Source organism: Macaca nemestrina, chromosome 1 (genome assembly GCF_043159975.1).
Source record: "Macaca nemestrina isolate mMacNem1 chromosome 1, mMacNem.hap1, whole genome shotgun sequence".
Classification (NCBI taxonomy): domain Eukaryota; kingdom Metazoa; phylum Chordata; class Mammalia; order Primates; family Cercopithecidae; genus Macaca; species Macaca nemestrina.
In genome coordinates this window covers 38,076,040-38,096,955 of record NC_092125.1, presented here as the reverse complement: position 1 = coordinate 38,096,955, position 20,916 = coordinate 38,076,040, and the positions used below count along the sequence as shown (strand labels likewise).

Genomic DNA, 20,916 nt, shown 5'->3' with positions numbered 1-20,916 from the left:
TGGAAGCCAAATGAAGTCAGAATACATTTGTATACCTGAGTTTGAGAAAGCATAGTAGAAAATGTATAACTAAGTAATTTAAAATTTAGACAAGCAACCTCTGATGTCAGAAACACACACACACACACACACACACGATAGCTCCATAATATAGAACTGTTGGAGAATGATATACATGAATACACTTTATATGTATATAATACCTGTATAAATGTATATTTGTATAAAAATATAAAATCTATATTTAACTGTTACTGTATTATATTTACTTTATTGTCCACTTTGTGTTGACTTTCCAGTGGATTGTAAGTTCTTTGAATACAGGGACCATGTTTTCTGTTTCTTCAATATTCCTAGTGGTCTCTTGTGTAATGTTTGACATACAGTATTATAAAATATGCAAAATGATTGTTCCTTTGTAGGTAGATACTCCCTCAGCCTAAAACACATGTACATGTGCATATGCACACACACAAACACACAATTCTTTTCCCCATACCCTCTTTACTAAAGTTATCACCTTTTTGAGGAATACCCTGACCTAACCTCACTCCGTTTCCTCTAACTACAACCTCCCTTTAAACCCCTCTCTTTTGTGCTTCCGTGATATCCTTAGTTTAATCTGCCATATATTTTATCATTCTTTATTACAGTTGTCTCGGTCTATTAGACTCCAGGGTCCTTTAGAGTAGGAACTTTGATATTTTTCCTTTTCTTAACTCCTAACACACTAGTTGGCGTATCACTTAATATGTTTGATATAAGCTAAGAATAAAGACTTAGAGTAGAAATAATATTGCCTCAAAGAAATAATGCATCCAAATTTATGGAAAAGGAAAAAAATTCAGGTTATAAATGCTCAATCTTAAGTTTATTTGAATGCTTCATGACTTTCTTGATATATCTGGTCAATATGCTTATTCTCTAGAAAATTGAGTGTGGCTGGAATAAATAAGTATGCTGTATCACATATATCAGATAGACATTCTTGAGTAGTGGATGCGAAATACTTTGTTCTAAAGATAAATTTGATGTACTCTTAGATGAAGGTTATGCATTAGAGACCACAATGCCCATATTGACATGACTTACTGCTCAGAAATCTCTGCAATGGACTGATTTTGTTTCATGCAACTGTTACTTGTCTAACAGTTTATTTTTTAGAAATTTTTTTATTTTAACATTTTAAAAACTGAGTAAGTTGAAGGAAATATAGAGAATCTCTTTAAACTGTGGTAGAAGGTATTAGTTTAGAGATGGAAGAAGAAAGCGGGAGGTATACGACAATCATCTCTCTCTGTTATCTCTCTTTTCTCCCTTCCCAAAATACAAAATTTATAGCCACTTAGTACTTTTAAAATCACATCTTCCCTCAGTTATGCAGTGGATTTTATATAGAGACCAGTCCAGATGACCCAGCTTGCTCTCAGGATCAACCAACGACAGATCTTGCTGTTGATATGTGTGCCCCTAGGCCTGAAGGGTGGCCAAGGGGCAAGTGAGTGAAAGGTGAGGGAGTGTATTGCATTTGGACAGGTAAACTGAAATGTCTATACTCACATTTGGAAGGACCTTTGTGATGTGGGTTGGAGCCCTACATAGGCTGCTCCATTTATACTCTTGCCCCACGCCCGCACAAATGTTGGGGGAGGCCTGCCTACCAGCGTGGTAGTTTCAAACTGTTCTGTGAATTCCTTCAGAGATGCCTAAAGGTTTTCTTCCTTTAAACGTTCTTCCTTGAACCTTTACTTATTTTTAGATTAGACTTCTGAATAAGATTTGTTTTAAAAATGAGTTCCCTATAAAGGATTATAAACTATTTTATTAGTGATTGTTGCTAATCTCTTACTGTGCCTAATTATAATTTACTGTGCCTAAATATAATGTTTTAACTATAAAAAAATAGTATATATGGGATTTGGTACTAGCCACCATTCAGGCATTCACTGGGAATCTTGAAATGCATCCCCCTGAAAAGACTCCCTATTCAGTAAATGGTGCTGGGATAACTGGCTAGCCATATGCAGAAGATTGAAGTTGGACCCCTTCCTTACACCATATACAAAAATTAACTCAAGATAGATTAAAGACTTAAATGTAAAACCCAAAACTATTATAACCCTGGAAGACAACTTAGGCAATACCATCCTGGACATAGAAACTGGCAAAGATTTCATGACAAAGACATCAAAAGCAATTGCAACAAAAGCAAAAATTGACAAATAGGATCTAATTAACTTAAGAGCCTCTGCAGAGCAAAAGAAACTATCAATAAATAGACAACCTATAGAATGGGAGAATATATTTGCAAACTATTTATCTAACAAAGGTCTAATACCCAGCATCTGTAATGAACTTAAATTTACAAGAGAAAAACAACCCCATTAAAAAGTGGACAAAAAACAGGGACAGACACTTTTCAAAAGAAGACATACACGAAGCCAACAAGCATATGAAAAAAGTCAATATCACTGATCATTAGAGATCATTATCACTGATCATTAGAGAAACACAAATCAAACCCACGAGACACCAACTCACACAAGTCAGAATAACTGTTACTAAAAAGTCCAAAAATAACTGATGCTGGCAAGGTTGTGGAGAAAAGGGAACACCTATTCACTGTTGGTGGGAGTGTAAATTAGTTCAGCTGTTATGGAAAGCAGTATGGCGATTCTTCAAAGAGCTAAAAGCAGAACTACCATTCAACCCAGCAATCCCATTAATGGGTATGTACCAAGAGGTTCATAAATCATTCTACCACAAAAGACACATGCATGCGAATGTTCATTGCAGCACTATTCACAATAGCAAAGACGTGGAATCAACCTAAATGCCCATCAGTGACAGACTAAAGAAAATGTGGTACATATACATCACAGAATGTTATGCAGCCATAAAAAAGAACAAGCTCCTGTATTTTGCAAGAACGTGGATGGAGCTGGAGGCTATTATCCATAGCAAACTAATGCAGGAACAGAAAACCAAATACTACACGTTCTCATTTGTAAGTGGGAGCTACATAATAAGAATTCATGAACACAAGGAAGGGAACAATGGACACTGACTGGGGTCTGCTTGAGGGTGGAGGGTGAAGGGTGGGAGGAGGGAGAGGAGAAGAAAAGATAACTGTTGAGTACTGGGCTTAATACCTGATGAAATAATTTGTATAACCCCTCTGACATGAGTTTACCTGTGTAACAAACCTTCACATGTACCCCCAATTCTAAAATAAAAGTTAAAAAAAAAGGAAAGAAATGTATCCCCCTCGGATAAAAGGGGACTACTGTACCAAGACTTTAGTATTATTTAAGTCCTGGAACTTGGAGTCATTTTGTAAGTATTTGTTGACTAATGAAACAAATTTATTCATTCCCTTATGCAAAGAAATCTCTACATCTGCAAAAACATAGGCAGAGTTTCTGGGTTAACAAAAAGACAAATGCCAATGCAAAGGAAGTCTGAAAATTGTGGAGAAAGATGATTAAACCAGTATTTACAGATCAAACATTTTGATCGTTTTCCGCAAAGTATGTTTTTCTGTATTAGCTCATTGTATCCTTACAGGAATGTGTGTGGTGTTATCCTCATTTTACAGTTGAGGAAACTAAAGCTCAGAGAGGTTATGTGAATTGCTTGAGGACACAAAGCTAGTAAGTGGTGTAACCAGGGTTCACAGCCCCCTGGTATTTTAACTGCAGATTCCACTCTTTTTTTCCTGCATTATGTTGCCGTTGTACTTTATCATACTGACTTAGTGCTTCTAGAATTCATAGCTATCGGATGCGTTTTATGAGGATATAGTAATAAGTTCGTCATATCTTCTATATTATATATAATGAAATTCATATATGTAGATGACATTTCGTTCATCAGGCTTTTCCTTTCAGTGTAACTTTTAACCCGTATTCCTATTCACTATTTTCTTTAATCAGTTATTTTTCTGTCAGTTTTATATTGAATAGTCACTTCTTTTGTTAAGTTTATATCTGAGAATGAACAGCTGGCTCACAGTACAGTGTGAATCAAGTTCAAATTACTTTGAGTTCAGAGAACACCCAGTGTCATCTTATTTTTACATCTAACTGAATTATAGGACACTGTCAAAGTGTTATGACCTGCTATAGTAAATTGCTCCTCCTTAATGGTCCCCTGGCTACATTCTCTCTTGGTATTGCTATTAGCCAGAAATTGTTGACGTTTTGTACTATTGTAAGCTTGAAAACAAAAGAATTAGTTTTTATTCCCAGGAAAATCTACCTTCTTCACTATAAAGGTTTCTAAATGTCTAAGCTACCTTACAACTGAATCATCACATTTTGTAGTCTAACGTTAATGGTACCCTCAGAATTGAATTAATTCTGTAATTCTTTAAATTTTTAAAATGTCAGGCAATTCTTCCTCATTGAATTCAGGAAATGAGTTAATCATCTGCCTTAAAAGAACTAACTTGTTTGAATGTTGAACTGGTGGATCATTGATGGTTTCTGAGATGTATTTTTTAAATAAGTATGTACATGTTATAAAATATATTTTGGTATGCCTAGTGTTGCTAAACTGTAAATGCTCTTTTAAATGTAACATTATAAGAACCAATTAATGATGAAGGAATTACACAGAATAACAAAATGCTTGCAAATGAGACCAAGCAATTTGCTTAGTTATACTAAGTAAACAGACTAAGTTCTAGAAATAGTCATTATTGCTTTTGATCAAACTGATATACTCATAGTGGTTAATGCCTGAAAGATGGGAAAAAGATAATTAAGAAAAAACTCTTCAAAGAAAAGTAATTTTTTCCATAAAATAATTACTACAGAATACGGAGCATATTTAAATATACTTATGGACCATATGCATGTATACATGTATAGAGATCGTTTATGCACAAATAGATTCAGTAGAAAATTTGATGGCTATTGTGGACTGTAGGTAAACAATGAGATGGCAATGTAGTGTTGCTCTTAGAAAGTCAATTTAATGCTGCCATTATAGTAACAGGAATATAATCTATAAAGGCCAGGGCAAAGTACTGTTATATATGTAGTGATTATTAGGATGTAATTAATATAACACATAAAGCTTACATTTTTGTATTTCAAAAAGGATGTTGATAAATTTGAAGACTCCAGAGAAGGATTTTTTAAAATCAGTAGTTTGGAAATGGAGTTTTTGAGGAAAGTCTCATGGTCACAAAACAGTACAAGTCATGTGCAGCCCATAGATCTATTTTTGTTTGACACCTGTAGTGTTAGTCCACAATTTATTTATAATTAACTGTCAATTTCATATAAAAGTACAGATTTTAGGCTTCTCTTGAAAAATCTGCAAATATGGCAATCATGGGCACATTCTTCCGTCAACTAGAGCTGAGTACCTACTGCCCTCTATTGACAGGCTTTGAGCTCTTCAGTTTCCCTGACCCAGTTGACCTTAGTCTTTTATATTTTTGCCTGAAGACTTTTGAGGAGTTTATAACCTTGTGTTTGGAAAGACTGTGTTTGGAGTCACATTACCTGAGTTCCAATTTCTCTTCTGCCACTAACTGTGTGACCTTGAATAAATAATAATTGCAAAATCTTAAAAGTAGGAATTGGCCAGGCGCGGTGGCTCACACCTGTAATCCCAGCACTTTGGGAGGCCGAAGCAGGCGGATCATGAGATCAGGAGATCGAGACCGTCCTGGCTAACGTGGTGAAACCCCATCTCTACAAAAAATACAAAAAATTAGCCAGGCGTGGTAGCAGACATCTGTAGTCCCGGCTACTTGGGAGGCTGAGGCAGAATGGCGTGAACCCGGGAGGCATAGCTTGCAGTGGCACACGCCTATAGTCCCAGCTACTTGGGAGGCTGAGGCAGGAGAATCACTAGAACCCAGGTGGCAGAGGTTGCATTGAGCCAAGATCGTGCTACTGCACTCCAGCCAGGGCAACAAAGTGAGACTCCATCTCAAAAAAAAAAAATGTAGAAAAGAATTTAAAGATCATCTGGTTCAACTCCCACGTGATGCAGGACTCCTCTCCGCTGAATTTCCAAAAGATGGTTAAGCCAGCTAGCCTGTCTGAAGATTTCTGTTTACTTCACAAAATAGCCTATTCTGTTTCAGAAAGCGCTAATTATTAGAAATTTCTCCTACCTGTTAAATCTATGTCTGCCTACCTATAACTCACTCTGGTTTTAGTTCTGACTCTTAAAACTATGAAGAAAAGCCATATCTCCCAAGTGACAACCATTCTGTTATTTGAAGACAGTAGTCATTTTCTTCCTAAGTTTTCTCCAAATTAGTTTCACCAATCTAGTGGCTCATTACTGAATTGAATCAGTGTCCCCCTTTTTTTTTTTTTTTTTTTTTTTTTGAGACGGAGTCTCGCTCTGTCGCTCGGGCTGGAGTGCAGTGGCCGGATCTCGGCTCACTGCAAGCTCCGCCTCCCGGGTTTACGCCATTCTCCTGCCTCAGCCTCCTGAGTAGCTAGGACTATACAGTGTCCCTTTTTAAACATGTAACACTAAAAACTTACATTATGTAAGATGTCTTATCACTGGTAAGGAACAGAGTAGAGCTATAACGTAATAGATGTGACATCAAAGGCAAGGTATCTGCCTTTACTGTTCCTCTTAAAGGGTAGCTTATCTGTAAAATGTGCTAGACCATCAATGAGTGAATGGTTTTATAGCAAATCACTGTATAGATGTAGATATTATATTAGCCCAATATTAGCCAGACAAGTTATAGAGTTTCATTGTAGACTTAGTGCCCAGTGTTTATTGTAGCATTGTTTTAAATATTTGCCATCCCTTTTTTTAAAAAAAGTAAAGAAAAAGCAGGAAAAAAGGCTTAGACACATCTTGTATTCTTGTTGGTATTATGGCATTTGTCAGTGTGTTCATACTTGTAAATTTTCTAGTACTTGCCGACTTAATCCCATGAGCTCACTTCTAATATCAGTAAAGGGTATGAGCTGTCTGTGTGGTTCAAGCTGCCACTTGAGGGTTTCTCCATCTTGTGGAGCTTTCTAATGGAATTCAAGGTTCTCTCTAAGGGTGAGCATTACGAAGCCTTCCCTGGCTGCTATGGGAGGAGGAAGTGCACCATAGGTTCAAGGACACATGTGAAGTTTAATGTGCACAAGCATGCTCCCGCTCCTGCTCCTGCTCCTGCTCCTGCTTACTCTGATTGGCAAGGTTAACTCTGAGAAGCTGCTGCTTTTTAAAGTGATTTGATTAGACTCACCACTTCATTCCTTTCACTCCTCCCTCCCAAGAATCAAACCACCACTTTGTCTTTGCAATCTTTGCTTTGCCAGTTACATTTTCTCTCCTTTTTTCCTGCTTTTGCATCAACTTTTAATATTTTGTAAAACAAAATAAGGAACTCGAAAGTAAAGTAACTTGCCTCACTGAAAGGTTTGACATGAAAAATTTCCATATTTTTGTTTTCTACACGTATAAATTACAGATCTCTTATTTCATTTTCACGTACCTCATAAGGAAAAATAGAATTATTATTCACATTAGTTCACTTAGATAATTCCACAGTCCTCTATCACAATTTATTTTGTACATAATGAATTCTTTTCACACAATTCTTTAAAAAATAACCTTTTAATTACAAAAACTTCTACAAGGTGCAAAAATAAAGAGAATATCTAGTTTCAGCAATTACCAATTTGTGGCTAATCCTGTTTAATCTGTACTGCTATCTCACAGCAGTGATCTTTAACCATTTTAGGAAGAATATGAGGAAAGCTATGAACACCAGAGAAAAAGGACATAGATGTTAAATTTTTGCAAAATATGTTAATAAGTTAATACATTTGCCAGAGCCCTTCCATGGATATCCTAGGAATGCAAGAATTCAGAGTAAGAATCCCTGCGTCCCAGCAAAGAGAATATTAAGGTTTCTCAACTTTTCTAGTCACCTGAGTGTTGGGATTTGGGATTAGCATAGATTCTATGCCAACAGTGATGAAGTTAAGCCAATGGAAGGATCTTTGTAATGATTAAATATTCATTATGTAATTTCTTTTCTAAATATACTTCCTTACTGCAATGTTTAGCTTCTTTTCCCTTTGGTTGCTTATTAGTTTGTCTTTTTTAAATTAGTAGTATTTTTACCAGCGTTGATAGATTTGGTGAAGACTTTGAACCTTCTCAACTCTTAAGGCCTACCAACTCAGAATTTTATCTGGAGCTTCTGAGTTATCATTGCCAACAGCTAAGAAAGAAAAACTACATCTCCCTATATATGAAGGATAGAATGATTAATAGTGAATGCATTAGGAACTTAAGTAGTAAAGCCAGGGTTTCCATAAAAGAAGATACTAGCACTTGAATATGAATTTAATTATTAAAGCATATTTATTTAAGGTATAGAGATAGCTGATTGTTACATGACGAAATGGTCATGTTTCTTTTTCCCATCCTGTTTCACCTCCTTTTGTCAGCTGGCATTTGGTCTCCCTTTGGAGCAGCTGTGGTCATAGGGTAAACTCAAAACATAGCAGTTAGTAAAGTGGCACCAGCAGCCTGAGGATTTCCCTGTAGAACTCTCTCATTGTTGAATCTCATACCATCTGGCCCTGATGTGAGCTAAAAGTACTTTTTAAATGCACGTAATAAAAGAATAGTTGATATAACTTAATTATTCATTATTCCATTTGAAAACACTAAGTATTTTGCCTTTAGCACAGTTTCTTTTCTCTCTCTCCCTCTCTTTTTATTTGGTGTGGAGAGCTAGGGAATGGATAATGTACATTTCTCTCTTTAGTATGATTAAAAATATTTCTATTAAGGTGATGATTCAGGAGAGGAACCACCTTCATTTATAGATAGTCATGTGTCTATCTCGGAGTAGATTCTCATTTTTTTAAAGTTCCCTATTGTGGTGTTCCCTCTATAACAATTTGTGGTTGGCAGTACTTTTAATATTTTATTGAATGGGGGTGGGGGGGGAATCAACAGCAACAATATAAAACCTAGAGTGTTCAACAAATACAACAAAATAAAGATATGTTCAAAGAAAGTGTAGACTACCTCTTTATTATGTTTCTAAGGATGTATGTAATCCATATAACATATAAATAACCCTGGTTTTATTAATTGATGTTTCTGTAATGTCTTGAAAGTTGTAAAATGTGGGGTTTTACCCCGTTTTAGGCATCTATCTGCATGGCTTGGGAATACACAGTATCTGTTTTTGCTAGATAGCATCTCCATTGGAAGGCTGTTGAATGCCTAATCTCTGTGCTCTCCTTTGGAGTTGGCTTTCTTCAAGGCCAAATCCCTTAAGAAATTGTTCAAGAAGCTCAACACAGAGGCATCACTTATAGAAGTGTACTAATCATTACTTTTAATACATTTTAAAACATTTCTTTTAAAAAAGTGTCTATAAAATTTGTTTGAAATATTTTACGATTCCATTATGTGTTTACAGATTCTACAGATATTTTACAGATTCCATTATTTGTTTGTTATTTGGCCTGAGGTCTCGTTCTCTGCTCTTTGAGGTAGCGCCCTGACATCCTCTCAATATAGAGAAGCCTAAGCATATCTAAGCACCTGTTTAAAAAAAAAAAAAAAAAAAAAAGTTGCTTGTAACAAAAACTATCCCACCTACAATTTATTAAACCTTGACATACTGCATTACTTAAGAGTTCTCAGAGAAAATTAAAACCCTTTTGACTGGGCTTTGCAATGCAGGGAAATTTTTAGTGACATTTAAAAGGTTTCTCTTGTGTTCCTCTAATGGGATAAATAAAAAAGGTTTGTTTTAGCCCAGCAAATGGGGGGACAATCCAATTTCCTTGATTCCATCAAGACACTCTTAAAGCATTAGCCTGTGCAGTAAAAAAAAATTCAACTGACCCCCTTTGCCTGATGGCTTTGAAAAGTGTCCTGATGTGTAGGTATTTGCCCAACACAGCATACTTGCTTATTACTCTTCCAACACATCCGTTGATGGAAAAACCTTATGTGAAGCTCCAATAAATGTCAGTTTATGTTATAGAACTATAAAAACAGTGCACCAGACTATAATGCTCTCCTTGATGGGTAGCCTTTCACTTGAAGATGAAAGGAAATTCTGCCAAGTATGTTTAAATTTTAAAATTAAGGAATAAGATAATATTATTTTAAATAATATTTTAGTAAATTTTTTGTCACATTTAATTACTTCACAAAGGTTGACTTCTGTTTTTCCAAAAGATAGTGCTCCTTTACAGAGAATTTACTAGCATAGGGCAGTGGTTCTCGATTGTTAGACTGCATTAGAATTACATAAAGCTTGTTAAAATAAATTGCTGGGCCCCACCCCAGAGTTTGTGATTAGTTAGGTCTCTGGTGGAGCCTAAAAATTTCCGTTTTTAACAAGTTCCCAGGTGAAACTGATACTGCAGGTCTGGGACCCACAGTTGGAGAACCACTGGCCAAGGGGATGTGTGAAAAGAGATACCTCGGATTAGCGGTTCAGATTTTGAATCAAATCAGTTAGTTCTGAAAGTCATTAACATCTGAGAGCATCCTAATGGGTGAAAAATGTGCTGATGGATACCAATACAGTCTTGAGTGGATGGGCATTTTTTGGACATTTGTCTTCTTAATTGGCAGTTTTTAAAACCCAGTCTGAAGGGGGGAAATCACATGAAAATAGAACTTTCATTTTAGAGAAGGTGCAGAAGAGAAAACTTGGGTCCCTGTGTGTTCTTTTAAATAGAAACTGAATGTGTTTTCTATAACCAATTGCATAATAAAGCTATTGTTTATATCCTATTAAAAAAGTTCTTTTTATCAAAACTTCTGCCTTTAACTATGTAAAAACCCAAAGTACCCTGTTATTCAATAAAAAATTAAAAAGTATGTTTGATATTCTGATTTTTAAAAAATTGATTTTTTTTACGTAGTAAATAATTGTGTTATCCAGAGTATCTCACTCTCTGTGTCCATAATAATTTACCTAAAAATACTTAGAATTGATGTGTAATGGTCTCCTCTAGAGTCTAAAGAGTTACATGCTGTTTATTCATCTGTTCTTAAAATGCACTTTGGAAATAAATAGGAGACAAAAAAAAAATCACCATTATTTGACAAGAAGAAATTCTGAGAGAGAGAGATTTGTTGACTTATCCAAAAATCATAACAGCAAAACAAGAATAAAAGAGGCTTAGGAACCTAGAATGGACCCTACTGAAAGAAGGTAGTCCAGCAACCAGTCTCATTTTCTTCTGGTGGAAAAATACATATGATGAGTACATGTATGTCTTCTAAATGTCTAAAATGTCTAAATACTTGGTAGTAATTCATAATTTTCTTTTGTTTAACACTTTTCTTCCATCAGTCCAAGTAAATTCCATCCTAACAAATCCTTTTCATAAAACAATACAGGTATCTTGTATTTGCATAACACTTTGTATTTTTATAGGGGGTTTTACATACATTGATTTCGTGTCATCCTCAAAGCTATTTTTTTTAATGGTTTCCTTCTAAAGTCCTGGAAATATTGTACAATAGCGATACGGGGAGGCCAAAAAAAAATCCATCTCACTCGTATTATAAATATTTTTGTTTTATTTATTGGCACTGTCACCTTTTAAAAAATATATGTTGAATTTGTGACTAGCTTTCAAGTAAAATAAATGTTATTTTAAAAGAGTTATCAGTCGCTTTGTGCTTCCTTTGGGATTAAGGGTACTATCTGCATTACTTAAAACTCAGTTTGAAAATAATTAAAGGTGACTTTGAAATTGCTGTGGGTTAAATGAATGAAATCAGGTAATCAGCACTTTTCTGGAGCCCTTCTGCATTTCCCTAGAGTCCTTGGAGCCCTGTATTTTGTGATTCCCTTCCAGCACCTTTCTTCTTTTTTTTTTTGTCCTCAGCAAAGGATAGGTAAATCAAGTCAAATGATAATTTTCCACATTGTACTGGTATTATTAAGCTTAAGTTTACCTCTGGTGCAGTGAGTACTGAAGATGGAGTGCAGTGAAGACTGTATAGAGGAGGTCAGTGCAGAAGTGGTAGCAGTTAATCTCTCCACTGCTCTGATATCCGACAGCTGGTCTGACATGGGCCTGGTGCCAGCAGTGTCTTTACAGGCTTTGTGGCAGAGATTATTCAAAGGAGATTAATCCCTCTAAACCCCTTATATTTTAATTATTTCTGTATGTATTTATAAAACCTGCAGTCTGCTAGTTTCAGGACACAACTGTTCAAGCCCTCATCTTTAACCTGGTTTCCGTAATGAGACAAAATATATTTCTTTTACCACAAAGAGTATATCGTTGATTTGATTTTGTTATTAAAATTGTTTTATTTTGGGGTGTTTTTTGGTTTTGGTTGTTTTTGGTTTCTGTATGATATTGCTAATGTTACTTTTTTTTTTTTTAAGGATAACCAAAGTAATATTACTTATTTTAGAATATCTGCTAAAATGCTGTGGATTTCTTTTTTTTGTTTTTTTTTTGAGATGGAGTCTTGCTCCGTTGCCCAGGCTGAAGTGCAATGGTGCGATCTCAGCTCACCGCAACCTCCACCTCCTGGGTTCAAGCAATTCTCTTGCCTCAGCCTCCTGAGTAGCTGGGATTACAGGCACACGCCACCATGCCCAGCTAATTTTTGTATTTTTAGTAGAGACGGGGTTTCACCATGTTGGTCACGCTGATCTCGAACTCCTGACCTCAGGATCCCCCTACCTTGGCCTCCCAAAGTGCTGGGTTTACAGGTGTGAGCCACCGTGCTCGGCCCTAAAATGCTGTTTTTGTATTACATGATAGAAGTCTAAAGTTGCAGACATGTAGAATGTGAAAACCTCTCTGTTAAAAACAACATGCCCTTCAAGGAATTTTTTTTTTTTAATGGCTGCCATACTTTCCAGCATTGTTAGGCAACTTTATCCCTGACCAGGGTATCCAGAACAATGATTTCTCTCTGCCCAATTTATGTTATTGAGGGCTATAAAATTTTACCCCAAATTCAAGAGTTCACACAATAGGAACAACCGAAGAATTACAAGAGCTTATTAAATAAGCTCTGCTGGCAAGAGCATCAAGTCTCTAGCACCATGAAGGCCTTGCCAAGTCTTTCACCTGTAGGGAAGCAGTTCTGCTTCTTCATGCACACTGTTGCTCCTTCTTTCATATACTGAGAAGAGGAAGACTTTGAGGATCATCTTCCTGAAAGTCTTCCAGCTTCTAGGGAATCTCTAGTGAGACCTGTCTTGATGTGTGCTGGTGATAGAATGTGTTTGTGATATTTGTATCTTCAAAACACTTGTTTTAGATCATTTAATCTTAGTATAAAGTTGCTGTTTTGATTATTGAGGCTGTCCTCTCTTCTCTTAGTTGTATTTCTTCATGCTTATCTGAATGAATGTTGGCAGCATATTTGGGGCAGGGATGCAGAGGGATCTTGGCTAGCCAGAATATTAGTAGCTTGTGTTTTATTATCCAAATTGAACAGTACTTTTTGCTTGTGCTCTAGAAATGGGAATTAGACATTAGTATCTCAAAACTTGCCATTTCTTTACTTATTCCATTTGTATCAAGGAACATAAATTTAAGCACTAACTCTGCTGTTTGGCATGCTATCAATTGGGGCAGGTGATTTAATCTTGTTGAACTTGACTTTCCTTATCCACGAAATATAGCTACTAATACCTACCTTACTTATTTCAGGATGTTAGTTTCAAATAAGTTGGCATATATAAAGTGTTGTGTAAAATGATATATAAATGTTTTAATTTTCTTAAAGAACAGCATGTCTGAATCAAGAAAGATCTGTGGAAAGCTCAGTAGTGTTAAAAATATTTTATGCTGTTGATATCTTGTAAATGATTTTTTTAATTGGTGTTAGTTGAGCTTTTTCCTTGTCTCTTTCCAAATAATGTAATCTTCTCTTCCTGTTAGTCATTGTTAGTTTTCAAAAATGTCTTTTACTGTAATGGTTATGATAGAAGTGTAACCGTAAGGAATTAGATTATAATATCATTATACCTAATATAAACAATCTCATTTTTCCTTTTTTTTTTTTTTTTTTGAGACAAGGTCTGACTCTTTTGCCCAGGCTGGAGTGCAGTGGCTTAATCTTGGCTCACTGCAACTTCCGCTGCCCGGGCTCAAGCCATCCACTCACCTGAGCCTCCCAAGTGGCTGGAACTACAAGTACACACCACCACAACCTGGCTGATTTTTGTGTTTTGTTTTTTGTTTTTTGGTTTTTTTTTGTAGAGATGGGGTTTCGCCATACTGCCCAGGTTGGTCTTGAACTTACGAACTCAAGCAATTCAGCTGCTGCAGCCTCCCAAAGTGCTGGGATTACAGGCGGAAACCAGCACGCCCATCCAACAATCTGTTTTCATTATATGATATATTATCATATTTGAACTGATCTAAACTTCCTGTATATACAATGTTAATTTTAAAAATTATAACAATAGGCCGGGCATAGTGGTTCACACCTGTAATCTCAGCACTTTGGGAGGCTGAGACAGGTGGATAGCTTGAGCCCAGGTGTTCAAGACTAGTCTGAGTGACATGGTAAAACCCCATCTCTACAAAAAGTACAAAAAATAGCTGGGCATGGTGGCACACACCTGTAGTTTCAGCTACTTGGAAGGCTGAGGTGGCAGGATCACCTGAGTCCAGGGAGGTCAAGGCTGCAGTGAGTCGTGATCATGCCACTGCACTCCAGCCTGGGTGACAGAGTAAGACCCTGTCTTAAAAATTATAACAATAGGTCGGGCGCAGTGGCTCTTTCTAATCCCTGCACTTTGGGAGGCCAAGGCACGTGGGTCACTTGAGGTCAGGAGTTCGAGACCAGCCTGACCAATATGGTGAAACCCGTCTTTACTAAAAATACAAAAAAAATTAGCCGGGCATGGTGGTGTGCACCTGTAGTCCCAGCTACTCAGGAGGCTGAGACAGGAGAATCGCTTGAAACCCGGGAGGCAGAGGTTATAGTGAGCCAAGATCGTGCTACTGCACCCTAGTCTGGGCAACAGAGCAAGACTCCGTCTCAAAAAAAAAAAAAAATTATAGCAATATGACAGATTCTGTTCGAAGCTAGGGAAATCCATAGTTAGAAATTCTTATATGACTTGAAGACAATTGAAATATGCTTCAAAGTTTTAAACAGAGTAGTGGCTTGCATAAGACAATGCTTGCAAAAGGGATGGGAGACTAGATAAATTATTAAGGAAGCTCTTGTAGGAGTTAGTGGTTTAGGAAGTGAGGGCCTGGATAGAGTTCACTAGTGTAGAAAAAGAAGGAACCAGAGATATATAGTACAGAAGGAGAATTCAATTAACCTCACTTGATGAAAGATAGTATAAAAAATAAAAGAGAAGTTGAGCATGACTTCAAAGCCATGGGCAAAAAAAAACTGAGCTCTGGTTTTGACATGGCTAATTTTAGTGAGCTATTATGACATCCTTGCTGAAATCTCCTAAAGAAAAAGAAAATTCAGTACAGGACATGCATATAAAGATGTTTTCCAAAAAGAATGGTAACATATTCAAAGAGAAGAATGAATCTTAAGATCAGAATACTGTAAAACCTCCATATACATATGAAGATACACAGAGAAACCCTTGAAATTCCAGTCATATTTAAGAGCATAAGGTTGGGAGCCAGAGACCTTCTAAGTTCTGCCTCTGCCACTTACAAATCATGTGACCTTGGACAAGTTACTTAACCTGACTAAGCGTAAGTTTCTTCATTTGTGAAATGAGATAACTTAGTACCTATTTCATAAGGTGGTTGGGTGGGATTAATAAAAGAACTCATGTAAAAATTGCCTAGTGCAGTAAACAGCATTAGCCACTACTATCATTGTTTTTACTCACAATTGACATAAATCTTTTTTGTCGTTGTTATATTGACAGTATATAGCATGCAGAAAGTTATACAAAATAAGGTATTATTGAAGCCACCTAGAATACTGCATCTTTGTGTGCTTTACTATTCAGAGACTATGCTGCGTATGTCTTTATTATAGAATTCTAATTCATACTTGACTTGGAGGACGTGTTTTGTTCTTATTCTTTTAAAACTATATCAGAAATAAGACCTTATTATTTGGTTCTTAGTTGTACAGTCGTACACAAAAGTTGTTAAATTACAGAAGGTCTGGTAGATAGCGGTACAGCAGGGGAATAAACTAAAGCTGACATTTATTGAGAATCTATTCCCCTTAATACAGTCATTCATTCTTCTTAAAATCAGTCACTTATACTAGAAAAAAAAGCTCAAAATAGTTTTATCTTTGAATGCATGGGTTTTGTTACTTTTCTTTCATTGGCAGTCCTACTTTATCAGGGCCCTAAAGAAAGCAGCTTATTTAACATTTCTTTAGGAGACCCGGGAAAGAATTTAGGCGGCAAGACTAATGTGTACAGTAAAAATAGAAGTAAAAATCTTTCCATGTTTTTAAACGTTTTTTAAAATTACCATATCCCCTAGTCCATAGCAAGTGTTTAAAAAAAAAAAAAATACCATAAAGGGGGATGGAAGGCTTGTGGGTGGTGATGAAACCACATTTGATAATATTTATAGGCAAATAGTTATGAATAAATTACAGTACTCAAAACTGACATTGTGGCTTCAGGGTAAATAGAGGGTTAAATCTCTGAGCTGTAGAAGCAGATTGTGTTTTCCTTTTGTGATCTGGGCTGACAAGACATCAGTATTCTATTCATCTGTTGGGAATTAGGCTGTTAATCCAATCAATGACTCTTGAGTGAGCTGTGGCCTACCTCCCCCACTGGGGAACAATCGGATCAAACTGCAGATTGTTTAAGAGCACAGTGCTGTCCTCATGTCAGGTGGAATTCTCAAACGTTCCCTGGTGAATTGGGGATAGGGAAAGCTGTCTTGGCCCATTTATCCTGCTCCTTAAATAACCAGGTATCTGCCTTATCCATACGAAAGCATTTGGCAGTAGTGACAACAGGAATGCAATAGAAATCCATTAACTTTAACTCACAAAAGTGTGGATGAAGGGAGGAAATGTTTTCAAACACCCACAAAACAATCTATATTAAAAGTTATTTTGCTTTCTTGATATTTTTTCTGTTCCTTAAACCTTAAATCATTTTCTTTGCTGGGCTTTTTTTTTTTTTTTTTTTTTTTTTTTTTTTTTTTTTTTTTGGTTATTAACTGTTTTATGTTACTGAATTTTTTTAACCACCACAAGCTCTTTTTGTATTTTTACCCTGCCCTGCATATATTTTTGTAAGTCAGCAGGGTACAAATAAATTTTTAATATAGATTATGGGCACACTAATTAAATAAAATTTTAATTTTAAAATATCTTTCTCTGAGGAATGCTAATTAAATACAATTTTAATTTTAAAATATCTTGAGCATACATAATTCTGACATCTTTTGCAGCCTAGCAAAATTTGATTTCTAATTACTGATTTAATAGGCCATTAAGTACATTTGGAAATTATTATTGAACTGATTGGATAGATGTTCAGAGTTGCAGTTGTCTTCTATGAAATGCTGCCCAAATTTTTTCTGTTAACCAGTAAGGTGACATGGGCTATCACAGAGTAAAACATCTAAAATGACAAAAAGAAATTCTTGAGAAGTACTTACTAACCAATCTTAGTGAAGATAAGCTTAAATAATAATTTTATTATTTTCTGTCTGTATTATGTAAGAATATTCCAAAAAGAATTTCCTAAGTCAGCCAAATTTATCCATTCATTCTGTGGATATTTAGTGTCTACCTTTTATGTACCCCATACCTCTTCTAGGCATTAGAATTATAGTAAACAAGAGAAGATTCGTGTTCTTTTGGAGCATACATTCTAATGAAGAAAGTATGCCAAAAACAAGATAGTATCAGTTAAGTTCTAAGAAATAAAATAGTGGTGGTGACTGGGCACGGTGCCTCACTCCTGTAATCCCAGCACTTTGGGAGGCCAGGGCAGGCAGATCACGAGGTCCGGAGGTTGAGACTATCCTGGCTAACACGGTGAAACCCCCATCTCTACTAAAATACAAAAAATTAGCTGGTCATGGTGGCAGGCGCCTGTAGTCCCAGCTAGTCGGGAGGCTGAGGCAGGAGAATGGCATGAACCCGGGAGGCAGAGCTTGCAGTGAGCCAAGATTGCGCCACTGCACTCCAGCCTGGGTGAGAGCGAGACTCCGTCTCAAGGAAAAAAAAAAAAAAAAAAAAAAGAAAGAAAGAAAAGAAAATAGTGGCGGTTACTTTAAAGAGTGATCAGGTAAGACTTTACTGAGAAAATGACAAGCTGAGAATTCAATGCAGAGAAGTTGCTGTAAGTCGTGATAAAAAGTCCCTGAAGTAGGAATGAGCTTGACATACCAAGAACAAGCTACTTAAAGGTACACTATTCTCCAGGCCAGTAAGTTTCAGACCTGGTTATTGAATTTTCTTGGGAACTTTGTAAAAATAAAGGTATCTGAGCCTTCATCCTTAGATATGCTGATTCAGCAGGGCTGAATGGGATGTACCCTGTGTATAAAGTACAGTGAACAGTGTTGAAAATCTTATATCTAGTTAATGTAGTTTCTTCCCTTGTACATATCACACACTTGCTCTATCAGTGCCTTTGGTCATGTTTGTTCTTTACCTGTAGTGTTTACCCTTACTGTCTCTCACATACTTCCATCCACACTGTCTCAAATGCCATCTGCTTTTTAAGACCCCCTCTCAGTAGAAAGCAGAGTAACACTTGCATTCTTCCAAAGAATGTTGAACCCAAATCTAACAAAACCTATAAAAAATGTGGCTGGGTACGGAGGCTCACACCTGTAATCCCAGCTTTTGGGAGGCCGAGGCGAGTGGATCATCTTAGGTCAGGAGTAAGAGACCAGCCTGGCCAACAAGGTGAAAACCTCCTGATCCTCAGGAGCCTAAGGCAGGAGGATCACTTGAGCCCAGGAGTTTGAGGCCAGCCTGGACAACGTAGCAAGACCTCATCTCTAAAATAATAATAATAATAATAATAAAGCATTCATTTATTCATCCATTCACATTGTTGTGCAATCATTACCACCATCTATCTCCAGAACTTTTTTATCCTCCCAAACTGAAAATTTATGCTCATTAAACAATAAATGCACATTATCCCCACCCCACTTCCTGGCCACCATCATTCTACTTTCTGTCTCTGTGAATTTGACTACTCCATGTACCTCATGTAAGTGGAATTGTAGCATATTTGTCATTTTGTGTCTGGCTTATTTTATTTAGCATAATGTCTTTAAGGCTCATGTTGTAGCATGTGTCAGAATTGCATTCCTTTTTGAGGACAAATAATATTCAGTTTATGTATGTATATACCATATTTTGTTTATGCTTTCATCTGCTGATGGATATTCATATTGTTCCAACCTTTTAGTTATTGTATGTGATGCCACTGTGAACATGGATATAAAAATACCTGTTCACGTCCCTGCTTTCAATTCTGGAAAGTGGAATTGCTGGATCATAAGATAATTATCTATTTAATTTGTTGAGGAATTGCCAAGCCCTTTTTACAGGAGATACACCGTTTTACATTCTCACTAGCAATACTTGAAGGTTCCACTCTCCCCAAATCCTAGCCAACACTTATCATTTGCTGTGTTTTTGATACTAGCCATCTTAATAGAGATGTGAAGCAGTATCTCATTGCCCTATCCAAAAAAAAAAAAAAAGTAATATTGGGCCAGATGCAGTGGCTCACGCTTGTAATTCCAGCACTTTGGGAGGCTGAGGCGGGCAGATCACGAGGTCAGGAGATAGAGATCATCATGGCTAACACAGTGAAATCCCATCTCTACTAAAAATACAAAAAATTAGCCGGGCGTGATGGCACGCACCTGTAGTCCCAGCTACTCGGGAAGCTGAGGCGGGAGACTTGCTTGAACTCTGGGAGGCAGAGGTTGCAGTGAGCCGAGATTGTGCCGCTGTACTCCAGCCTGGGCGACAGAGTGAGACTCCATCTAAAAAAAAAAAAAAAGTAATATGTGGCAGGTAACTGACAGCACCCAGATTAAAGGGATACCTGGAAAGTAATATAAGCTATAGAATGACATAAAGATGTCTAGATTGAGAATAAACCTGTATATTTTTATCACTTTTCTATGGAAATAGATATCCATAATTCATCTATATTATATTTCATAGGATTATTTATTATGGTTAAGAGTAATTACTAGAAATTCTGCATATAGATTACCATAATAATAAAATCGGCAATATAAACAGCCCTGAAATTATTAAATTTAACTCAAATATTTTATTAAATACTTACTCCATGACCTGGATACAACAAGACACTAGGAGACACAAGAGGTATAAACTGTGGTTCCTGCACTGACGTCGTTTACTATCTAACTGAGACAGTAGAAAACTCTTTAAATTACTAAAGAACAATTATGAGTCAGACTATAATCAGATCCCATAATGAGAGATCATCTGCAAGTGCATTGGGAGAGGTAAGAGGAAAAAAAAGGGAGAGATTATTAGGGGGCACAGTAGTTAGAGACATCGTCAGTTATGAATTGCAGCCTGTCTTGTACTGTAAAGGCTAGGTGATATTTGAATGAAGCTGAGGTGTGGAAAGGGACAGGTGGCAGAAATAGCTCAGGCAGACTGTGGAAGCCATAAATACTCAGATTAAGGAATTTGGGTGAGTGTGGATGTGTTTTAAATTAGCACTATAAGGAATTTTTTAGAGTGATTAGTAACAGTGTACTGTTACTAGGAAGAAAGGGAATAGGAAGGAATACCAGTGAAGATACTCTTGTATTAATTTTGGTTATTGATGTTTAATTGACCAGGGATTTGTGTTTCAGGAACAACAATAGAAAATATAGATTGATTTCTCAGATATCTGAACTAGGGTCTCTTAACACATTGAGTGAAATGCTGGGAAGAAATCAGAATTAGGAGTCGGCTAGTCAC

At 36.5% G+C, this 20,916-nt stretch overlaps 1 protein-coding gene across 1 annotated transcript in view; it reads left to right on the top strand.

Moving 5' to 3' along the window:
* The window catches only part of LOC105484517 (acyl-CoA binding domain containing 6), a 207,645-nt gene that overhangs the window by 132,071 nt on the left and 54,658 nt on the right, over positions 1-20,916 (top strand). The gene's annotated exons all lie outside the window — the stretch shown is intronic.